This window comes from Oncorhynchus clarkii, chromosome 6 (genome assembly GCF_045791955.1).
Source record: "Oncorhynchus clarkii lewisi isolate Uvic-CL-2024 chromosome 6, UVic_Ocla_1.0, whole genome shotgun sequence".
Classification (NCBI taxonomy): domain Eukaryota; kingdom Metazoa; phylum Chordata; class Actinopteri; order Salmoniformes; family Salmonidae; genus Oncorhynchus; species Oncorhynchus clarkii.
In genome coordinates, this window is record NC_092152.1 from 46,212,084 (window position 1) to 46,236,868 (window position 24,785).

General features: G+C 42.3%; 1 protein-coding gene across 1 annotated transcript in view; it reads right to left on the reverse strand.

Annotated features, from left to right (window-relative positions):
- The window catches only part of LOC139411211 (amyloid-beta A4 precursor protein-binding family A member 1-like), a 101,221-nt gene that overhangs the window by 65,134 nt on the left and 11,302 nt on the right, over nt 1–24,785 (reverse strand). Inside the window, exon 2 of the mRNA XM_071157195.1 lies at nt 1,714–1,854. The gene's annotated coding sequence lies outside the window, so the exon portion shown is untranslated. The remainder of the gene's footprint in view (nt 1–1,713; nt 1,855–24,785) is intronic.

A 24,785-nucleotide genomic window follows, 5' to 3' on the forward strand; every position in this document is an offset into this window, starting at 1 on the left:
GATGTGACAGCCAACCATTACAAAACAAATAAACAAAAATTTGCAGGTTCACATGTTGAGCTTAAATTTCACATGTTAACAACATCTTTACACATGGGAGGAGAATAACATGTTTTCACCTCACATGTGAATTGCAGTTTCACATGTAAAATTTGTGGTTTCACGTGATAAAATCATTCATTCTAAAAAAAAAATCAGAATGGCACAAATTCCCCGATATCAGGGTACTCATGTCAACATGTTTGCTTTCAGAGCATATTTGATCCCAAATTATAAGCGGGACTCACATGTGAAAATCACATTTGCTGTTTCACATGTGAAAAAAAACCCCACATTTGCAGGTTCACATGTAAGAAAACTCCACATGTGAAAATCCCACTTTCACAAGAAAATTCCACATTTTCTTGAATGTTTGTAAACAAAGTAAATGTAAACAAACACTGTATAGCCTAAAAACATGGTTAAATTTATCATTTTCATATAATGGATGGTCAGTCCTTGCATCCATAGAATAGTCTCAGCTTTTTACCGAAACTGTTCAATTAAGGATTGCAGCTTTAAACACCTTTAATAGAGGTACAGTGTTATTATTGTATATGGTGAAATCCTCTAGTGAGTGAGTTACGTTTGTGCCATTAATATTAAGCAAAACTTCTGAAGTCGAGAACAACATTTTTAGTATTGCAAACACAAAGAATGATCTTGAAAGCAAAACATAAACCCAAAAGTACTGGTAACAAAATAAAATATTGCAAGGAAATACTATTAACTGTAAATGGACAACGCGATTAAATAAAACACCTTCCTCTTTCCTGTCATTTGACTGTTGGTTTTTACCCTGGCCTTTCGCTGCTTTTTTTCTAGTTGGAATTTTTGGTACATTCATTCCAGCAACATAGCACCCTGCATCACAGTGCTGGTTTACTTCTGAAGCTAAGCATGGTCGTTCCTGGTTGGTCCCTGGATGGTTACCAAACTAAGCTGAAGTGGTGAAAATAATACTATGAAAAATGTAATTTGTTCACACGTCTGACAACCACACAATGTTTTTCATTTTTTGTTGTTGAAAGGGAACACAATAGGCAGAGAGACAGAGGGAGTGTGAGGGAGCGAGGGAGACAGGGAGTGTGAGGGAGCGAGAGAGACAGGGAGTGTGAGGGAGCGAGAGAGACAGTGGGGGTGTGAGGGAGCGAGAGAGAGTGTAAGGGAGTTAGAGAGAGAGAGAGAGAGAGAGAGAGAGAGAGAGAGAGAGAGAGAGAGAGTGTGAGGGAGGGAGAGAGATGGAATAAGATAGAGAATGGGGAGCACCAGAGTACCAGCTTCAGCCAGGTTAATGAGGCATCACTGAACAAATTAACCACTGTAGCACGATGACCAGCTGGCTATCAAGCATACACACACACACACAAAAACTTACAGCATCTCTAGCTAAACATTTATCTCTATCCAATAATTCCAAACGGCCTGGCTGGTGAAATCCCCTGGGTAAAGGAAAAAGTCTACCGGTACATTATCATTATTGCAATCTGGCAGAAAATCCAACCAAGCTGCATGATTGGAAGAACAAACTGAATGTGCAAGAGATATTTAGCCATGCTCAGACGAAAATAACAGTTCAATAAAATACGTTGTCATTAGGTAGCAGAGAGAGAGAAAAAAACAAAGGAAGGAAGGGAAGCATTTCCAGGGGTGTGGAAGCAGACAGACACTCACCTTCTAGAACCATCTATAGGTGTGGAGGGTGGTGAGGTGGCTTCTCAGAGCAGAGGTCAGGGGGCCGGAGTTGGGGTTGGACCCTATGGTTCCGTGGATCTCAGTGGCCTTGTGGCTCGTGTCAGTGTAGGTCACTGGCTCCTTAGACAGAAAAGGGCATACATGGCTGCGTTAGAACACACCAGCTCACAGAAAAGAAGTGGAGACATTATAGATAAGGCTAGGGAGAGGCAGATGAGGATCTAATGTAAGAGGAGTGGATGGAGAAACAGAGAAAAACGGACGAAAGAAAAACGTTGCCCTCCTTCACACACACATACTACAAAAGGTTGAAACAAGCTTATCCCATTGGCAGAGTGAGAGAAGAGAGAGAGAGAACAGCTCCAGTTTGTCTCTTGGTAGTCCTATCTGTAATAATCCTGGCAGAGCGGCAGCAGCAGAGAGGCTGTGGAAAATCAGCCTTGTGTTCTTGTTAAATCTCTGGCTTTATGATGTGACTTCTGTGGCTATGTGACAGATGAAACAGAGTGAATCTGAACAAGAGCTCTCACACACAAACACAGGCGCACAAACACACACAACCGCACACACACACACACACACACACACACACACACACACACACACACACACACACACACACACACACACACACACACACACACACACACACACACACACACACACACACACACACACAAACGTGCACACACAGACGCAGACCGCACACACACTCTCGCCCAATTTGTCAAGGCAATGTGAGATGTCTGGGACTCAACTGAGAGAGCCATAACCTAGATTTTCACGGAGCGGATACCAAAATCATGTTTTTGTTCTGAATCTAGTCTGGCCTTGATAAAGTTTCCATCATTTAGATGAGTTTAGACAGACAGCAGAGCAGAGTATTACTTAATGGCAGCACAATGGGACTCTATGACAATATCTGAATAACACCTGAAGAAAATAAATAACAAAAATATGACATCTCCTCTTGCATCCAAAAAGAGATGATGTCATAAACTGTTGCCTGATATAAACTATGTACTACATGCTGTATGTCTATAGGTTGGGAGGAACTGAGGAAGTGGGTAGGACAGAGTAGTGTTTTCATGATTAGGGCTGTTGCAGTGACCGTATTACCGCCACACCGGCGGTCACGAGTCATGAAGGCAGTCAAATTCTACGTGACTGTTTAGTCACGGTAATTAGGCTTCTCCAAGCTCTGATGCCGTTGATGGTCATTAGTAGCCTACCAAACTTGTTAACTGCTAACACTATTGTCCCTCTAATCACTATGACATCAATGCAAATGTAATCAAACATTTGATCAAACATTTCAGGAGAGCCCATGAGCCATGTGGAAGCATACAGCTCATCCAGGGCCAACCTGAAAAAGGGCATCAAGATGGCTAAACATGACCACAAACTGCGGATTGAGGAGCACTTCAACAATAACTCTGACCCTCGACGCATGTGGCAGGGCATCCAAGCCATCACAGACTACCGGCCCAAAAAAACTTAAGTCCTGCCTCCCTCCAACACTGGATCCCCACCAGTTTGCCTACCGACTGAATAGGTCTACAGAGGACGCCATCTCCACAGCTGGTCAGGACCCACCTGGACAAAACCAACACCTATGTGAGAATGCTGTTCATAGACTTAAGCTCAGCATTCAATACGGGCATTCCCTCTAGGCTGGTCACAAAACTCCATGACCTAGGGGTCTGCCCCTCTCTCTGTAACTGGACTTTGGACTTCCTAACCAACAGACAGTCTGTCCGGTTAGACAACTTCACTTCCTCAACCCTGAACCTGAACACCAGTGTGCCACAGGGCTGCGTGCTGAGCCCCCTCCTGTACTCCCTCTTCACCTATTCCTGTACACGGTTCCAACACCATCGTCAAGTTCGCAGATGACACCATGGTGGTAGGCCTGATCAGTGACAATGATGGGTCAGCCTACAGGGAGGAGGTCAAGCATCTGGCTGCATGGGGCGCTGACAACAACCTGGTCTTCAATGCAAAGAAAACCAAGGTGCTCATTGTGGATTACAGGAAGTCTAAAAGCTGCAGCCACGCCCCAGTTCTCATTGATGGCATTGAGGTGGAGCGTGTGCCCAGCTTCAAATTCCTGGGTGTCTACATCTCAGAGGACCTCTTCTGGACCCTCAACATCTCAACCCTGGACAAAAAGGAAAAGCAGGGGGCTGAAGGAGGCCTGCCTATCTCCCAAGATCCTTTTACTGCTGTACGGTCGAGAGCGTTCTGACTAACTGCGCCACAGTGTGGTTTGGCGGATGCTCCATGGACGACCAGAAGGCCCTGCAATGGGTGGTGAAGCTCCCTGCCATCGTAGACCTCCAGCGCAAGCGGTGTCTGCATAGGGCGCGTGGCATCAACAGGGATCCATGCCACAAACGGTTTGCCCTCCTACCATCAGGAAAGCGGTACAGGTCTCTACGTTCCTGCACTTGCAGGCTCAAGAACAGTTTCTTTCCAGCTACTGTAACCCTGCTGAACTCTGTGACACGGCACTAGCCATATCCACCCGCCCACCGCTTAGTACTGCCTCTCAGGGACCTTATTGCATTACTCTCTTTGCACTCTTCACGGTACTACTGGACTCTAATATTGCTTTGCAAAGTCTGTTAAAAACATTATTCAGTTGTACATGTACATGTCTACCTCGGTAACCTCATTGCTGCTATCCCTGTATTTCAGATGCATGCCTCCTTGCACTTTCAATTTGCCTTCATGGCACATTTAGACTTGCCATTTGTACTTGCCATTTACCTTCATGGCACATTTAGACTTGTCATTTACCTTCATTGCACATTTAGACTTGCCATTTGTACTTGCCATTTACCTTCATGGCACATTTCGACTTGCCATTTGTACTTGCCATTTACCTTCATGGCACATTTATACATCCCACTTAATAATATACATTGTATTTAATTGTTTCACTTGTAAATTTGTTGTACTGTTTTATTTGCACATCTGGTTAGATGTTAACTGCATTTCGTTGTACTGTACTTGTACTTGTTCAATGAAGTTTAATCTAATCTAATTACCAGGACGTGCACTCTAAGCATGCACTGACCAACTGGCAGGTGTCTTCACTGGCATTTTCAACCTGTCCCTGACTGAGTCTGTAATACCAACATGTTTCAAGCAGACCACCAAAATCCCTGTGCCCAAGAACACTAAAGTAACCTGCCTAAATGACTACCGACCCGTAGCACTCACGTCTGTAGCCATGAAGTGCTTTGAAAAGGCTGGTCATGGCTCACATCAACACCATTAAAGCTCATCACTAAGCTAAGGACCCTGGGACTAAACACCTCCCTCTGCAACTGGATCCTGGACTTCCTGATGGGCCGCCTCCAGGTGGTGAGGGTAAGTAACAACACATCTGCCACGCTGATCCTCAACACGGGGGCCCCTCATGGGTGCTATTATTTGCTATTATTTGACCATGCTGGTTATTTATGAACATTTTAACATCTTGGCCATGTTCTGTTATAATCTACACCCGGCACAGCCAGAAAAGGACTGGCCACCCCTCATAGCCTGGTTCCTCTCTAGGTTTCTTCCTAGGTTTTGGCCTTTCTAGGGAGTTTTTCCTAGCCACTGTGCTTCTACAGCTGCATTGCTTGCAGTTTGGGGTTTTAGGTTGGGTTTCTGTACAGCACTTTGATATATCAGCTGATGTATAGCCCTTCTTAATATAAATAAAATCGATTTTTGATTTGCAATGCTCAGTCCCCACCTGTAGTCCCTGTTCACTCATGACTGCACAGCCAGGCACAACTCCAACACCATCATTAAGTTTGCAGACGACACAACAGTGGTTGGCCTGATCACCGACAGCAATGAGGGAGGTCGTCAGTAACCTGGTCGTGTGGTGCCAGGACAACAACCTCTCCTTCAACGTGATCAAGACAAAGGAGAGGATTGTGGACTACAGGAAAAGCACGTCTGCGCACGCCCCCATTCTCATCGACGGGGCGGTAGTGGAGCAGATTGAGAGCTTCAAGCTCCTTGGTGTCCACATCACCAACAAACAATCATGGTCCAAACATACCAAGACAGTTGTGACAAGGGCACGACAAAGCCTATTCCCCCTCAGGAGACTGAAAAGATTAGTCACTTTAACTCTAACTACATGTACATATTACCTCAATTACCTCGACTAACCTGTGCCCCCGCACATTGACTCTGTACCGCTACCCCCTGAATATAGCCTCGCTACTGTTATTTTACTGCTGCTCTTTAATTATAATAATTTATTTGTATCTATTTTTTACTGAACTTATTTTTCTTAACTGCATTGATGGTTAAGGGCTTGTAAATAAGCATTTCACTATAAGGTCTACTACACCTGTTGTATGTGACAAATAAGATTTGACTATTTTCGTCTCATATTTCAGCCCCTTTTCAGGTTTCACGACTTTTCTTTTGACAAAAATTGTCAATTTATCAGAAAAATGCATAAATTAATTCAAGCTACAAGAGTGTAGGTCTAATGACAATCTCCAAATGTCATTACACCTACAAGTGTTGGTGTTTTGTAACAGATCTCTTTGCATTCATCCAATGGCTGGTGCAAGTACGCAAAGAGCATTTGAAAGGCATTGCGTCGTGGAAAGAAACACAAGTTTGAAGTGCTATGGGAACATTGGTGTCAACATTTGTTAATGACCGGCAGCTGGCGAGAAATGTCATATACCCTTTGTGTCTATGATGGTATATACTCTCCGAAAAGACAATGAACTTGTCAATGTGTTTAGTACCCACAATGCCACATACACGTCACACAATATTAAAAATGAACACATAGGACTGACTCATGGGTGGGGCATCCACAGTTACATGTGTGAACTAATTTTCCACTTTGACAAACGTGTTCAGTGTTATGGTAGGCAGGCATTGCTTAATTGATTGAGTGGGTCGAACTTGGTCCAGTGGCACAATACGCACATCCTATGGCACAATACGTGCCATATCTCAACGTGTTGCTGTACTCATGAGTGGCATCGTTTTCCATGTTTGAAGCGGGCCTATTTGTTTGGCAAGACAGCTGCATCTCATTGTAGTAGGCTATGGTTTGGTTATTTGGAACTACAATCACATTTTGTTTACTGCGTGCACCTGTGTAATGATCATGCTGTTTAATCAGCTTCTTGATATGCCACACATGTCAGGTGAATGGATTATCTTGGCAAAGGAGAAACGCTCAGGGATGTAAACAAATTTGTGCACAACATTTTAGAGAAATGCGCTTCCCTATCTTCTCGCAACCATGTATAACTCCCTGCAATATGTCAAGACACAATTCTTTGTTGAATAGTAGATTTAAAAAAGCCATAAACTGTAAATGACTACTGTGGCTAGCTATGCTGTCTCTGACCATGCTTAAGGTTAGCCTAGCTGTAGTTAAACTGTAGCATAAATGCTCATTTCTGATAAGACCTTCAACATTTGTCTTGTTTTACCAGTCAGTTGAGAAGACCGTGGCCTCCTCTCCCTGTCCTGCTCTTCCAGTGCATAATTTACTGTAGGCATAATGTGATAGGGAGCTGCTTGACTCTGGCTGACAGAAAACAAACAGTAAAACATCAGATATTGGGACAGTTCTGGTCTGTGTGTGTACATACCAGAAGACAACAGTTGTCTCCTCTTATTGGGAGTAAGAAGAACAGACAGGAGAGTGGCTGAACTAGAGGTTTACTATAGCAGAGACTGAGCTAAATAGCCAGTGAATCCTGTGATCGAGAGGTCTAGATTATGGGATAGGGAAATAGTCACTGATTTGGCTGTGATTTAGCCACATCCATACACAGAGCTGCTCAGACTGGAGCACTGACTCAGACAGAGGGCAAAACATTTTGGAACCATACGTGCAAAGATTAGAAAAGGTTTAAGTTGAAACAGTTTTTGCATCTCAAAATGGGCATCAACCAATTAAAATTGTTGATTTACTTGCACGTGATAGAAGGCTACATTCTATCTAGTTCCATCAGATAACATGGAACACGTTAGCCCTATGCTAACTTCACCAGCTGACTGTGATTATATCCAGTAACAAGTTATGCATCAGCCAATTACAAATGTTGACATAGATGGACTTAATCAAAAACTTTTCAATGAGATTGTCAAGTAAAGGGATACTTCAGGATTTTGGCAATGAGAGCCTTTATCTCTAATGTCCTTCATACTGGACACAGAGACATAAAAATGGTATCCATGAGTTAATCTGACTGGGGAAGTAGATAAAATGTTTGCATTGTATGTTGTAAGGAGGTGCCCCCTTCCACTGTGCTAATGGACTTCTCCTGGGCCCGAGTGAGTAAAGCCAACCATGCTGGCACGTGTCCCTTGTGAATTAGCTGTGAATCAGGATCTCTGAATGGCTATGTTCAACTGTGTATTTACTGTTGGCTTCCATGACTGTATCTTTCTCTCTCTCCCTCCATCTGTGATATAGGAGCTGGGTAGGATATAGGCGCTGAAGTCAGGCTCATTCATGACCTGTATCTGTGACGAGGGGGACCTGGAGCTGATCTATGCTAACATGCCAAACATCTCAGAAAGGACAAACGTGATTACTAACAAGACGGTACATCATAAGTGTTTAGTAATATTACCCTTTCATTACATGTCACTCATCCTCATTTTTCTACAGATGGAGGACAGAAGAGTCCTCTGACTGAAAGACAGGTTGATACTGATGTCTGAATTGGGACAGACCTTGCACTCAGCATTAAAATTATAAAAGACATCGATTGCTTGTTATTGTCTTTTGTTATTATTGAATCGAATGGTACTATCAATAGGGTGGGGGGCCCTATGTATTCTTCAAACATGCCAGGGAACTCCGTTCTTATATGGGACACACTACAGGAAGGTATAATATTAGCACATTGTTATATTAGCAGAACACTGCTTCTACAGTATGTGAAGGATGGTTTATTCTACATGGAAATTTGAAAGTTATCAAAACATTGTTTAGAATATCTACATAAGCTCAGCAATTGCACTCTTCCCATATTACTCTGTAGGCTACTGAGCGATTCAACGATTGGTCAGTAGCTACAGAGTGGTATGAGAAGAGTGCCATCCTCTGGTATTTCACATCTGCCTGTGGTTATTGAACTCTGTCATATCCATGATGGAGTGTCATGCACTCCAACCCTCCTGTCACCTGGCTGCACCTATAATACATACTACACAGATGGAATCACCCACTGGAGACTGGAAGACAGAACCTCACCCAGAGAGATGTGCATTTCAGTGGGTGGTTAGAAAACCAAATCCTTAGATTTGGCCAAATAGACACATTTTTATTTGCTAGGTAAGTGTAGGCATACTGTCTTTATAAGCACATCAATATGATATTTAAAGCATGAAATGTTTTGTCTTGGTCACATGGAAACATACATTTTTTGTTGATCAATGTATGTATACCAGTGCTGGCAACTCTCACGCATTGGCCATGAAACACACACATTTGACCCTCTTCACACGCCACACTTCTTATATCTCAAACATTGGAAAGTATGCTTTTATTTTTCTAATTAGTCCAATGTTGAAATTGGAGGATATGAGCCTGTAATTTAACATCACAAGTGGAACTTCTGAACCGCGGCACATTGAAGTATATGATTGGTCTAGTTATGTAAGGGATCAAGGGAATTGGATGCACTTTTTAAAGAAACACCACTCAAGATTAGATTGGAGCTGAATAGAGAGAGAACGTTTTCTGCTGAGATTATAAAACTGTAAAAAGAGCAGCACTGTTTACAACAAAAGTAGGTTGCATGCACCAAAGTCAATTTAATCCACATTGCATTAGTCCCCTTGTTTGGTGATTGGAATTTAGGTTGTGATAACGAAAAGGCAGCAGACAGACCTACAATATGTTTTAAGTTTGGTAGGGTGACCTGATTTGTAACTACGAAAAACATTTTGTCTAACAGACAGTGAACCCAAAAGTGTAAGTTTGATTCTAGGGGGGGGACAATAGAGAAATAATTTGGTTAGGGTGTAGGGGCAGATTAATGCAATCTTGTTTTCAGGAGATTTGATCTACTTACTTTACTTTAGTCTGATCAGTGAAACAATTCTCATTCTTAACAATGGACAAAAATATTGATATGCTTACTCAAAAAGAACACTACTGTTATTCCCCACACTTATTTTATTTATCTGAGCAGCTAACCGATCGCTGGAGCTGTACATAGTCTATCGGTAAATAGCCCACCCAATTTTACCTACCTCATCCCCATACTGTTTATATTTATTTACTTTTCTGCTCTTTTGCACACCAATATCTCTACCTGTACATGACCATCTGATCATTTATCACTCCAGTGTTAATCTGCAAAATTGTAACTATTCGCCTACCTCCTCATGCCTTTTGCATACAATGTATATAGACTCTCTTTTTTTCTACTGTGTTATTGACTTATTAATTGTTTACTCCATGTGTAACTCTGTGTTGTCTGTTCACACTGCTATGCTTTATCTTGGCCAGGTCGCAGTTGCAAATGAGAACTTGTTCTCAACTAGCCTACCTGGTTAAATAAAGGTGAAATAAAAAAAAATATTTAAAAAACAATTATTCCACTTCTTCCCAAATTTGCCACAAAGCAAAAAACAGGTTTTTAGAAATGTTTGCAAATGTATATAAAAAAACAACTGAAATATCACATTTACATAAGTATTCAGACCCTTTACTCAGTACTTCATTGAAGCAGCCTCAAGTTTTCTTGGGTATGACACTACAAGCTTGGCACATCTGTATTTTGGGAGTTTTTCACATTCTTTGCAGATCCTATCAAGCTCTGTCAGGTTGGATGGGGAGCATCGTTGCACAGTTATTTTCAGGTCTCTCCAGAGATGTTCGATCGGGTTCAAGTCCAGGCTCTGGCTGGGCCACTCAAGGACATTCAGAGACTTGTCCTGAAGCCACTCCTGCATTGTCTTGGCTGTGTGCTTAGGGTCATTGTCCTGTTGGAAGGTGAAACTTTGCCCTAGTCTGAGGTCCTGAGCGCTCTAGATGATTTCTCTGTACTTTGCTCCGTTCATCTTTCCCTCGATCCTGACTAGTCTCCCAGTTCCTACCACTGAAAAACATCCCCACAGCATGATGCTGCCACCACCATGCTTCACCGTAGGGATGGTGCCAGGTTTCCTCCAGACGTGACGCTAGGAATTCTGGCCAAAGAGTTCAATCTTGATTTCATCAGACCAGAGAATCTTGTTTCTCATGGTCTAAGACTCCTTTAGGTGCCTTTTGGCAAATTCCAAGTGGGCTGTCATGTGCCTTCTACTGAGGAATGGCTTCCGTCTGGCCTCTTTACCATAAAGGCCTGATGGGTGGAGTGCTGCAGAGATGGCTGTCCCTTTGAAAGGTTCTCCGATCTCCACAGAGGAACTCTGGAACTAACAAAACTAAACGAATTGCAAAGACAGGCAATCCAGCTCCTAAAGTTATGTAGGTCAGGAGCAACCAAATTATATATTTTTTGGTGAGTTTGGACATTTACAGGCGAATGTGAACGAGAGACATTGTGCAAATGATAAAAGTTTTGACACATGCTTGTCTGAAGGAAGAACAATACTGGCTCTGAAGCAGCATGTGTACACGCAGACGCTAGGGTACGGTCCTGCCAGCTCTGCTTGGAGACGAGGGGGGAGGAGCAGACAAGCGCAGAACGGAGAGGAAAAGAAAACACAAGGAAATCAAGCAGTGGCAGCTGTACAGATAACTCATCCAAAGGGCTTTGACTTCTCAAACACTATATGATGCCTCGTCACCTTATTAATTCAGCCACTTGCATAGATAAGTTAAACTTAGGGGTCACGTTAACACAGATTGATGCATTTTTCACACAGGAAAAAAATATAAAACGCGTAAGAAATATCTCGCTGCGTTTTGTAAACGCAGATCTAAAATGCTTCTTGTTATTTTTGCTCAGCATCAGACGCATTTTTGCACTTTCGTCAGTGTAGCCATCCTACTTTGCTCCAGTAAAACATGGGACATGTAGCTGGCTACATTCTTTCTATGATAAATATTAGAAACATGACGGCCATGCATCGTTTTTGCAAAAAAATACCTTTCTTTTTCATTTAAACTAATTTACTCGTGTGGCTGCCAGCCAAATAGCGTTTGACTTCTGCAGAATGTGTTGAACTAATGTATTTTATGTGAAGTGAAACTATAGTTTCATATCCCGAATCATTCTATTGAAGCAAAAAAAACACTGACTCTCAATATAAAATGCGACCCCTGTCAATATACAGTTGGAATCAACTGCTCCCTCTTTCTCCCGTCGTGCTATTTACAAACAAACGCGACTGGCTAAACTGTTCTGGGAAATTACCTTCATAATGTAAAATAATGTGACAGGTGATAGGAAGACGATCTGGTTTATTTCCTAAAGTATTGCACAAGTTGACTGTAGGTATTTACTTAAAAAGTTGCTACAAATATTGAAATTTATTGAAACAATTCAAATAAATAGTTTGAACGGCAAAAACCATCCTGTGGCTATTTACAAATACCCCAGTATACGATATATACAGTATATCGCCCAAGCCTACTCAGAACTGTTGACCCAACTCAATAGGTGGCCTGTCACGAATCTGTGTGACTTGTGTTCTGGTTGAGGTGTTCCCCTCATTAAACAGTAACAGGCGTAGTCTGGTAGTTGTGCCATTTTAGCTGTTGGTACAATATACTACAGTCATGTCTGCAAAAACACTACTGTAAATACTACAGTATACTGCAGTCATGTCTGCAAAAACACTACAGTAAATACTGCAGTAAGGTCTGCAAAAACACTACAGTGAATACTATAGTAAACTACAGTCATGTCCACAAAAACACTACAGTGAATACTATAATATACTACAGTCATATAAGAAAAAACATTACAGTAAGTACTACATTAAAGTCAACAAAAACATAACTGAATACTATAGTATATAAATATAATAATACTACCGTATTTAAACTATAGTATACTATAGTATTTTTTTCATATAGGAAGCTTCAAAACGAGGCCAAATCAGGAAGTTCAGTCACTATTTAAAGGCTGTTTAAGATAAATATAAACCACAGATAGACCAAAGAGCAAAACATACTATAAATACATACATACAGTATGTAGCGATAACTCTTGACTTGTGCAATTATCGAAACCTGGATCTACACTTCAGAACCAATGATAAACATATTTCCTCTGTATCTTGTCTGTCTATAGTAGTCAGTGGGAGTGTATAGTTGTTGTGATCATGCTTGGCTGAATCTCCCCACGCAGAGCAAGCTGCTGCCGGATTGTCATGGTGTGCTGCTGGGTTGTCATGGAGATGCCTCGGTAATGACTTCCACTGGGACGGCAGGTGAAGGAAGTGATCTTTACACTGGACGCATCTCAATAGTCTAACGTGGCCTTCTCTACTCTCCTTCATCTCAATAGTCTCAAGGCCACCTCCTCTCATCTCAGGTATCTCAAGGAAAGGATATGAGGTGTGGACTTAAGACTATTGAGATGCACCCAGAAAGTCAGACACAGAATACACAATCAGATAGTGGTGTTTGTTCATCACATACAGAATACATCTACCCCAGTGGTGTGTGTGTGTGTGTGTGTGTGTGTGTGTGAATGTATATTTGACAGTGGCCTTGGGGATAGAAATCCTCTCACTGGTGCCCATTGATTAAGCACAAACACTCATATATACAACAATGAACAAGCTGTCTAATACTCTGTCTCACACACACACACACACACACACACACACACACACACACACACACACACACACACACACACACACACACACACACACACACACACACACACACACACACACACACACACACACACACCTTCTCTGAAGTCAGCTTAGCTTAGCTCAGTGTGTGTTAGAGCAGGTTGACAAGGCTGAAAAACCTTCAGCATCACACACAGGGATGACATCTGTGGGGTGCCAAAAGTGGTTTGTCCTCCACTGTCTGACAGGAACAAACACTAGGTTGTGTCAGACTGGGGTTGAAGATCAACACTGAAGGGAGAACACAACAGCATTTCTCAGACAGTACTACCAAGACACTATCTCAAAAACACACACAGTCATGTAGTGATAGATAGTGTTGTTGGAAGATCTGTCATGTTCTAGCCTCACTACACTCCACTGGCAATGGCATTTCTATTGACAAAAACATGTAATTTCATCACGACAGGTAAAGGGTATGTACTGTGGAGTACAATTTATCTTTACTGGAGTGATATTATTCATATTTGGTTATTGCGTGTTCTTTCTGGTGGCTTACATGCGGACCACACCACTCGCATTACGTGCGTGAGCGTTGCAAAATAAACTTACACATACAGTACATGTTATTCAATAATTTCATCAAAACTGCTTAGGAGCGTTTGCGTAGCCAGGTGCTAAAATAGAACTTGGTTGACACGCTGCAAGTCCCGCCTCTCCCATCATCTTATTGGTTTTTAGGAGTGTGGGCAATTGAAAGATGAAATGAGGTTAACATTCCAGTTCAGTTGGTGGTGGTAATGCACCTTAAAGTTGGTTGCCAACCGCCATATACAGTCGTGGCCAAAAGTTTTGAGAATGACACAAATATTAATTTGCACAGAGTCTGCTGCCTCAGTTTGTATCATCCAATTTGCATTTACTCCAGAATGTTATGAAGAGTTATCAGATGACTTGCAATTAATTGCAGTCCCTCTTTGCCATGCAAATGAACTGAATCCTCAAAAAACATTTCCACTGCATTTCAGACCTGCCACAAAAGGACCAGCTGACATCATGTCAGTGATTCTCTCGTTAACACAGCTGTGAGTGTTAACGAGGACAAGGCTGGAGATCACTCTGTCATGCTGATTGATTTCGAATAACAGACTGGAAGCTTCAAAATGAGGGTGGTGCTTGGAATCATTGTTCTTCCTCTGTCAGCCATGGTTACCTGCAAGGAAACACGTGCCGTCATCATTGCTTTGCACAAAAAGGGCTTCACAGGCAAGGATATTACTGCCAGTAAGATTGCACCTAAATCAACCATTTATCGGATCATCAAGAACTTCAAGGAGAGCGGTTCAATTGTTGTGAAGGCGGCTTCAGGGCGGCGCCCAAGAAAGTCCAGCAAGCGCCCAGACCGTCTCCTAAAGTTGATTCATCTGCGGGATTGGGACACCACCAGTACAGAGCTTGCTCAGGAATGGCAGCAGGCAGGTGTGAGTGCATCTGCACACACAGTGAGGCGAAGACTTTTGGAGGATGGCCTAGTGTCAAGGGCAGCGGGGACAGACTGATATTCTGCAAAAGGTACAGAGATTGGACTGCTGGGAACTGGGGTAAAGTAATTTTCTCTGATGAATCCCCTTTCAGATTGTTTGGGTAATCCAGAAAAAAGCTCGTCTGGAAAAGACAAGGTGAGCGCTACCATCAGTCCTGTGTCATGCCAACAGTAAAGCATCCTGAGACCATTCATGTGTGGGGTTGCTTCTCAGCCAAGGGAGTGGGCTCACTCACAATTTTGCCTAAGAACACAGCCATGAATAAAGAATGGTACCAACACATCCTCCGAGAGCAACTTATCCCAACCATCCAGGAACAGTTAGGTGACGAACAATGCCTTTTCCAGCATGATGGAGCACCTTGCCATAATGCAAAAGTGATAACTAAGTGGCTCGGGGAACAAAACATCGATATTTTGGGTCCATGGCCAGGAAACTGGAAACTCCCCAAATCTTAATCCCATTGAGCATTTGTGGTCAATCCTCAAGAGGCAGGTGGACAAACAAAACCCCACAAATTCTGACAAACTCCAAGCATTGATTATGCAAGAATGGGCTGCCATCAGTCAGGATGTGGCCCAGAAGTTAATTGACAGCATGCCAGGGCGGATTGCAGAGGTCTTGGAAAAGAAGGGTCAACACTGCAAATATTGACTCTTTGCATCAACTTCATGTAATTGTCAATAAAAGCCTTTGACACTTATAAAATGCTTGTAATTATACTTCAGTATTCCATAGTAACATCTGACAAAAATATCTAAAGACACTGAAGCTGGATGGACAAAATCAACATGCTTGCGATGGAGCATGCGCGTGCCCGATCTGGTCAGCATATTACAATACAATCTGACTGTTGAAAACAGATGTAGTGCCAGCCTGAATCATCTTTATCTCCACAGAAAGGACTAATATTCTCTGTCCATTTCCACTCTGCACTGAGATAAAAATATTGGTGCTATTTCAGTACCTTCAATATGTGTGTGCAGATACACTCTGTCAGTGTATCTGTCTGTGAGCGTGTGTGTGTGTGTGTGGCCTTGGCTCAGATACCAAATCTGAAAGCTGTGTGTGTGTGAGACCAAAGAGCTATCTCTTAGACTCTATAGGCCCCTGAGCCATATCTTCTTCCCTTTGCCTCTCTGACTGCCTCTTTCCCATCTTCCCTGCCCCTCACCTTTCCTGCCTCCCTGTCACCTTTTTCCCAGCTTTCCAACACTCTGGGTTCATCTCTTCATCCACCTTCCCCCTTTCTATCTGGTACGATATCTCGTCACACCTTACCACTCATTTTCTCTCCCTTCTCTAACTCACCCTCCCTTCCTCCTCCTCCTCTTCTCACCCTGAGCCATCTCAACCTCCCTCCCTCCCTCCCTCCCTCCTCTCACCCTGAGCCCTTTCTCCCTCAACTTCCCTCCCTCCACCTCTCTCCCTGGCACAATATCTCCTCAGGCATTACCACTTTTTCTTTCCTCTCCTTCTTTCCATTATCTACCTCCCCCTCTCTCCCTGAGCTGTCTTCTAGTTGTGTGACCACCTCCTCAGCCCCCCCCCCCCCCCCCACACACTCTCATGCTTGGCTGAAACCGGCAGGCACTCAGGGCTTGTATGCATGGATGCCTGTTTGTGTAAGACGCAGCGTGTAGAGCTAGGTTGTGGATTAAATGACAGAAAGCTTAACAACGTAACAGTGAGAGGTGAAACACATACAGTCATTATAATATCTGATTAAAGCAGTAGACTAATGATCCTAGAGAGGAGTCATGTGGTCTGTCTGACTCACTGAGTTTAAAGAAGTATTAGCCAGAAAAGCTTATAATACTACTGTACCCTTATAATAATTTTTGTTACACGCTTTTATGTCATAGTTGTATCATTGTAATGTGATTGTACTAAGAGTTCATGTCAGATGAATGTCACAGGGTTGTCATGTGACTTATAAGCGAGGGGGAGTGAGAGAATAGAGGGAGAGCAGAGAGAGAAACATAAATATGTGTTAACAAAATAGCGAGAGAGAAAGACAACTCTGCACTAACAAAGGGAGGGCGAGCTGTGGAATGCTAATAGCCTAATTTCAACAGGACATTCAAGAGTAAAACGCACTGTATTAATATTCTGTCAGTTTCACTTTCTCCGCAGTCATAGACCTGAATAACATGAATATTCAATGGATTATTACTGTCCATTATATAGATATATATATATATATATATATATATATATATATATATATAGATATATATGTATATATCTATATATATAGATATATATATATATATCTATATATATATATATGTATATATATATATATACACTGCTGTTCAAGCGTTTGGGGTCACTTAGAAATGTCCTTAATTTTGAAAGAAAAGCACATTTTTTGTCCATTAAAATAACATCAGAAATACAGATCAGAAATACAGTGTAGACATGGTTAATGTTGTAAATGACTATTGTAGTTGGAAACGGCAGATTTTTTATGGAATACCTACATTGTACAGAGGCCCATTATCAGCAATCATCACTCCTGAGTTGCAATGGCAATTGTGATAGCTAATCCAAGCAGAGTTGCATAGAAAATGCCATATCTCAGACTGGCCAATAAAAAGAAACGATTAAGATGGGCAAAATAACACACTATACAGAGGAACTCTGCCTAGAAGGCCAGCATCCCAGAGTCGCCTCTTCACTGTCGACATTGAGACTATTTAATGAAACTGCCAGATGAGGACTTGTGAGGAGTCTGTTTCTCAAACTAGACACTCTAAGGTACTTTTCCTCTTGCTCAGTTGTGCAGTTATGCACCAGGGCATCCCACTCCTCTTTCTATTCTGGTTAGAACCAGTTTGCGCTGTTCTGTGAAGGTAGAAGTACACAGCGTTGTACGAGATCTTCAGTTTCTTGGCAATTTCTCACATGGAATAGCCTTCATTTCTCAGAACAAGAATAGACTGATGAGTTTCAAGAAAGTCCTTTGTTTCTGGCCATTTTGAGCCTGTGATCAAACCCACAAATGCTGATGCGCCAGATACTCAACTAGTCTAAAAAAGGCCAGTTGTATTGCTTCTTTAGTCAGAACAACAGTTTTCAGCTGCGCTAACATAACTGCAAAAGGGGTTCCTAATGATCAATTAGCCTTTTAATTAGCTAACACAACGTGCCATTGGAACATAGGAGTGATGGTTGCTGATAATGTGCCTCTGTACGCCTATGTAGATATTCCATAAAAACTGCCCTTTCCAACTACAATAGTCATTTACAACATTAACAATGTCTACACTGTAGGTCGCAACTGCCAGGTCGCACTTGTGGGTCGCAGTTGTAAATGAGAACATGTTCTCAACTGGCCTACCTGGTTAAATAAAGGTGAAATAAAAAATGTAATTAAAAAAATTCGGATCAATTTGATGTTATTTTAATGGACAAAAAATATGATTTTTTTTTATTTTTTTAAAGGACATTTCTAAATGACCCCAAACTTTTGCACTGCTCAAAAAAATAAAGGGAACACCTAAACAACACAATGTAACTCCAAGTCAATCACACTTCTGTGAAATCAAACTGTCCACTTAGGAAGCAACACTGATTGACAATAAATTTCACATGCTGTTGTGCAAATGGAATAGACAACAGGTGGAAATTATTGGCAATTAGCAAGACACCCCCAATAAAGGAGTGGTTCTGCAGATGGCGACCACAGACCACTTCTCAGTTCCTATGCTTCCTGGCTGATGTTTTGGTCATTTTTTAATGCTGGCTGTGCTTTCACTCTAGTGGTAGCATGAGACGGAGTCTACAACCCACACAAGTGGCTTAGGTAGTGCAGCTCATCCAGGATGGCACATCAATGCGAGCTGTGGCAAGAAGGTTTGCTGTGTCTGTCAGCGTAGTGTCCAGAGCATGGAGGCGCTACCAGGAGACAGGCCAGTACATCAGGAGACGTGGAGGAGGCCGTAGGAGGGCAACAACCCAGCAGCAGGACCGCTACCTCAGCCTTTGTGCAAGGAAGAGCAGGAGGAGCACAGCCAGAGCCCTGCAAAATGACCTCCAGCAGGCCACAAATGTGCATGTGTCTGCTCAAACGGTCAGAAACAGACTCCATGAGGGTGGTATGAGGGCCCGACATTCACAGGTGGGGGTTGTGCTTACAGCCCAACACCGTGAAGGACGTTTTGCATTTGCCAGAGAACACCAAGATTGGCAAATTCGCCACTGGCGCCCTGTGCTCTTCACAGATGAAAGCAGGTTCACACTGAGCACATGTAACAGACGTGGCAGAGTCTGGAGACGCCGTGAAGAATGTTCTGCTGCCTGCAACATCCTCCAGCATGACCGGTTTGGCGGTGTGTCAATCATGGTGTGGAGTGGCATTTCTTTGGGGGGCCGCACAGCCCTCCATGTGCTCGCCAGAGGTAGCCTGACTGCCATTAGGTACCGAGATGAGATCCTCAGACCCCTTGTGAGACCATATGCTGGTGCGGTTGGCCCTGAGTTCCTCCTAATGCAAGACAATGCTAGACCTCATGTGGCTGGAGTGTGTCAGCAGTTCCTGCAAGAGGAAGGCATTGATGCTATGGACTGGCCCGCCCATTCCCCAGACCTGAATCCAATTGAGCACATCTGGGACATCATGTCTCGCTCCATCCACCAACGCCACGTTGCACCACAGACTGTCCAGGAGTTGGCGGATGCTTTAGTCCAGGTCTGGGAGGAGATCCCTCAGGAGACCATCCGCCACCTCATCAGGAGCATGCCCAGGTGTTGTAGGGAGGTCATACAGGCACGTGGAGGCAACACACACTACTGAGCCTCATTTTGACTTGTTTTAAGGACATTACATCAAAGTTGGATCAGCCTGTAGTGTGGTTTTCCACTTTAATTTTGAGTGTGACTCCAAATCCAGACCTCCATGGGTTGATAAATTTGATTTCCATTGATAATTTTTGTGTGATTTTGTTGTCAGCACATTCAACTATGTAAAGAAAAAAGTATTTAATAAGAATATTTCATTCATTCAGATCTAGGATGTGTTATTTTAGTGTTCCCTTTATTTTTTTGAGCAGTGTATATATAAAATCACACACACACACACACACACACACACAATACTGTCCATTATCAACACACTAACTTCGTACAGCAATTGTGACGCAGGACCAAAGTTTGTAGATCCCAAACTCCACAAATTCCAATTAACAGCTTCATACAAAAAAAATCCAGATTGGCAGATCATTTTCCAATTCTAACATAAATTCCCACATAGAGGACTATCCGCTGACTGATAACATTAATATGCAGTTGCTAACTCTAAGGTTTAGTCCGCATTAAATATTCCCTTTCACTGTAATAGTTCTAGTGACACAGTAGTACACCACATTATATATGTAGCAGGGTGCAATTTGAGACAAAGCCTATGATTCATAACGATAATCTATTGTAATCTATTAATATAATCTAATAGCAAACCAAGCAGAGGCCAGAAATAGACACAAAGCCATATGGCGCATTACTCCATCCCTCTATTCTTCTATCATCCCTCTTTCTCCATCCATCCATCCAGCCCAGACATGTGTTCAAATCAGGGGAGAATGACTGCTCCCTTTCATTGAAGCCACAGAAGTTCAAGGCCAACCGCGGTACTGCAGGCATTGTTAGCAGAAAACAGGATCCCCGTTATAGTAAATAGAAAAATAGTGATCTTCGTGGTCAATATTTGTGTAAATAAAATAAAAAAATCGAAAGCAAACATGGTAGCAATAATTGCTTATACTACACCAGATGTATGTCCTTAAACAGATTATTTCAAAATTGCACAAAGTTCTAAGGACAATTTAGTTTCTAATCGATCCTGGGCTGTATCACAACCGGCCGTGATCGGGAGTCCCATAGGGCGGCGCACAATGGGCCCAGCGTCGTCCGGGTAAGGGGAGGGTTTGGCCGGGGTAGGCCGTCATTGTAAAATAAGAATTTGGTTAAATAAAGGTTAAATAAATAAAATAATGCCAGCCTGCAGTACCCCGGTCAGTCTTGAGTTACTCAATGAGAGGAGGCAGCACTGAGCTAGCCTGCAACGTCTCTTCCTGGTTTAGCTCAAACTGCGCAATTTATGTCTCCATGGGCAGCCATTTTAACTGATTTAATTTGGCTTCCAATGCGCTATTGAATCTTCACATTGGAATTAATGGTGTCACATGATCAATTGCTTCGTCCATTCATATCATGGGTTCAAATAGGCTGGCTCAAGCAAACATTCAGGATGTTTGAAAGAGAACAATTACTACTATAACCCAGGTCTGATGCACAGAAGAGAGGTTATGTGTAGGTTATACAGGCCATATGTTTTCTGTCTACCCAATTATGCTGATATGCTATTGATATTACAACACAGCAGAGTAATAGGCCAGTAGGATGTACTGTAAAGACATAGCTTCATGCCCTCACTACCTCCGCTTGCCTTGGCTAAACGTCTCTTCAATATAACCTCTATTTTGACGAGGGGCATTTTGTTCCAACTGAGAATATGGCGGCCAATTACAAAAAGCCCTTAAACTCAAAGCTTTTTTCTTTCTTTCAAATGTATGCCTAACCTAAAATGTATTTAAAGATACTTAATTGGAGTTATATCTTTGTAGTAGTTGTGCAATTACTCAATATTCCCACACACAGTTGGGAATGTTTGAAGATACCAGTCTAGTTCCCAGACAGACAGTTGTAGCTCTAAGACTGTCCCAGATATTGATGTTGATAGATTACTATGTAGGTCGTAGCTACTCCCTAGGTGGTCATTAACTCACCTACATCCAGTCAAGGGCACCTTAGTTTTGCCAAGTTTCGATACCTACAGTACTGTATGTGTGTAGCTCCTGTGTGTATCTACACTGGTGTGGTCAGGGCATCCAGCTGAAATAAGGAAAGCATGAGTGAGGAGTGCCAGGTGAGGGTGAAGCAAAGCTATGGGTAGAGAAACCATTTTAAATATCTTTGGTCCATCTTACATGATCTGGTTCTTCCCTGCACACTACACAACTCACCTTCATGTCCTCTCAAAATACAGCTAATTAGGTTTGTGGAGCCCATTTGGTAATTTGTTTCCTGCATCCCCTGTTGAGTAGATATATCAGTTATTGACTGCTGAGATTTAGAAGGTGGGTAATTAACTACAAAAATGTGGCAAAAAATATCACCATTAACAACACAGACTAATAGAAGGGATTCTCTTTTATGTGTATATACAGTGTGTGTGTGTGTGTGTGTGTTCACCTGTGAGGATGTCTCATTGCTCCTGAATGATTCTCCCACATACTGACAGCTCATTAGGAGAGAGTGGGAGGTAGCAAGCGAGAGAGAGAAAAAAGAAAGAAAGGGAAAAGGGAATCCACAGAGGCCTCTGAGACACAGTCCATATATCTAAGATCGAGAAAAAGACTAACATTTTCCATCAAAACCTATGTCTGCATGACGTCAATTGAATAAACAAAAAACATACTTTAATTTGACTTTATTCTGAATTGTGACACTCGAAAACACCATTGTACACATAGTGCAGCATGACAGTGTGATTCTAGCCTCAACAACAAAGCTTCAGTCCCACTGCTTCCCATTCAGTGTGATTGGAGGCAGACAGGAGATGAAAATGTCTTGAACAGTGAATACCAGCAGCAGCAGACCAGCAGACTGTAATGGACAGACCATGTTGTATTGTGAAGTGGTCCTGTGAGATCTCGAATGCGTCCCAAATGGCACCCTATTCTCTATATAGAGTAGTGCAATACCTTTTACCAGAGCCTATGACACTCATCTTGTGAACTCCATCCCTGTGTTCTCACTGTGTGACTTTAGGCACTCAAGCTTCTATATCAATCCCACCAACCAGACATATGACCCTTACATATGACCTCTTATATCCTGTAGCCTGACAGCTCTTCACAAAAATATATCTACAACACACACACACAGTACACACACACACACACACACACTCACACAGCACAAGCTCTTTCTCAGAATAAGAGATGAAAACTGTGAAGAGACAGAGAGCATTTACTAGCTGCTGATACAGTCTAGTGTTGTCAATACAGAATACAGAAACATAATTATGTGGTAAATAAAACAGAATAGCTGGTGTTAGAACTACTACAATGCTGCCTAACCTTTCCTGCCTCTGTCATTGTTAAGCCGTATCAACCCACAGAACTCCTCTAGAGAGTGATTCATATTGAAAGAAAGCTCAATGCCATTCCTACTGACCCAGAGGAGAAGGATAGGACAGGGCATCTAAGGAAATAAGCAACAGCAAAGAGTTTAGAGAGGAAGAGCAGAAGGGGAACGTTTCAATATTGCAAGGTGTGCACCGGAATCCCCGACATCATTATGTGGACACGGTGTGGCAAGCCCATGCATTGACAAACAGTCATGGAGGAAGGGAGAGTCCCTTGTAGGGGTATAAATCAGAAGGAAAACATGCTGGTGATACACACACCTTCACACACACTGTACCCCCAGGATTAGCCTCTGTTGGATTCTAGCTTGAAATATACTTATTTGTGTTACCATAGTAGAACTTATTGATTACTTTACATGTATAATGAATGTATATGTTTGGGTCAATGGAAAGTAAGATAGTAACTTTCCATACACCTAGTTCCTGAGTGAGAGAGGGGGAGTGCAGAAAGTTTACATTCTGTCACAGACATAGGCCCCGCCCACTATGTACTTTGCCTCCGGACACAAATACATTTGCACATAGAACCTTCCTGCTTACCCATAACATGTTAATCACTACTGCTAGGCCACTTACTAAAACGTGCTCAAGTCAATTAGTCAGTTTCCAACGCCTTCCCTGTATCCTGTCAGCTCCCCTGGACCCTAAACAGACACCACAGGAGCAGATGAGAGCATTTACCGCAAAATGTATAATGTAAACAAAGAGACAGCCACCACAATATGCAGCACTGAGGGGGTCGTTCCACCTCAAAAAGCACAAGAGGTTCTGTAAGAAACCGATACGATTTGCATTCCTGCAACATTATTTGGTTGAAATATAATATGATCTCTGAGAAATTAAGCTAATTGATTGCACCCAAATTGGCGATATTAATTTAATTGTTAATTTATCGATTCATATACAGTCGTGGCCCAAAATATTGGCACCCTTGCACTTTTTTCAAATAATGCACCATTTCTTCCAGAAAACTGTTGAAATTAAAACTTATTTTGGTATCCACATATGTATGTCTTCGGTGTGCAGTTGAACAAAAATATATTTTAAAAAAATGAATAATTTACTAAATCTTAGTTAATTCCACAAAGAAATCCTAAAATGGCTAGGACAATAATATTGGCACCTTCTAGAAGTAGCTAGAAATAATTAGATTTCAAGTAGGTGATTCTCATTTACTTTGGAATTGAACTCACCTGTGGTGAGTTGAAGCTGCTTGCGGTATAAAAATCACATATTCAACCAGTTTGAATAGAGAAAAGGACTTATTCTCCTTTTTTGTGTCACTGTGTGTACCACACGCATGGACAAAAGAAAGAAAACCAAATAATTATCTGAGGAGATCAGACACAAGATTGTAACCAAGCATGGACAATCTCAAGGCTACAAATCTCCAGAGACCTTGATGTTCCTGTTTCCACCATATGTAATGTTATGATGGTAGAAGTTTAAGGCCCATGTCACTGTAGCCAACCTCACTGAACTTGGCCAGCAAGAGAGAAATTGATGGAAGATTGCAGTGAAGG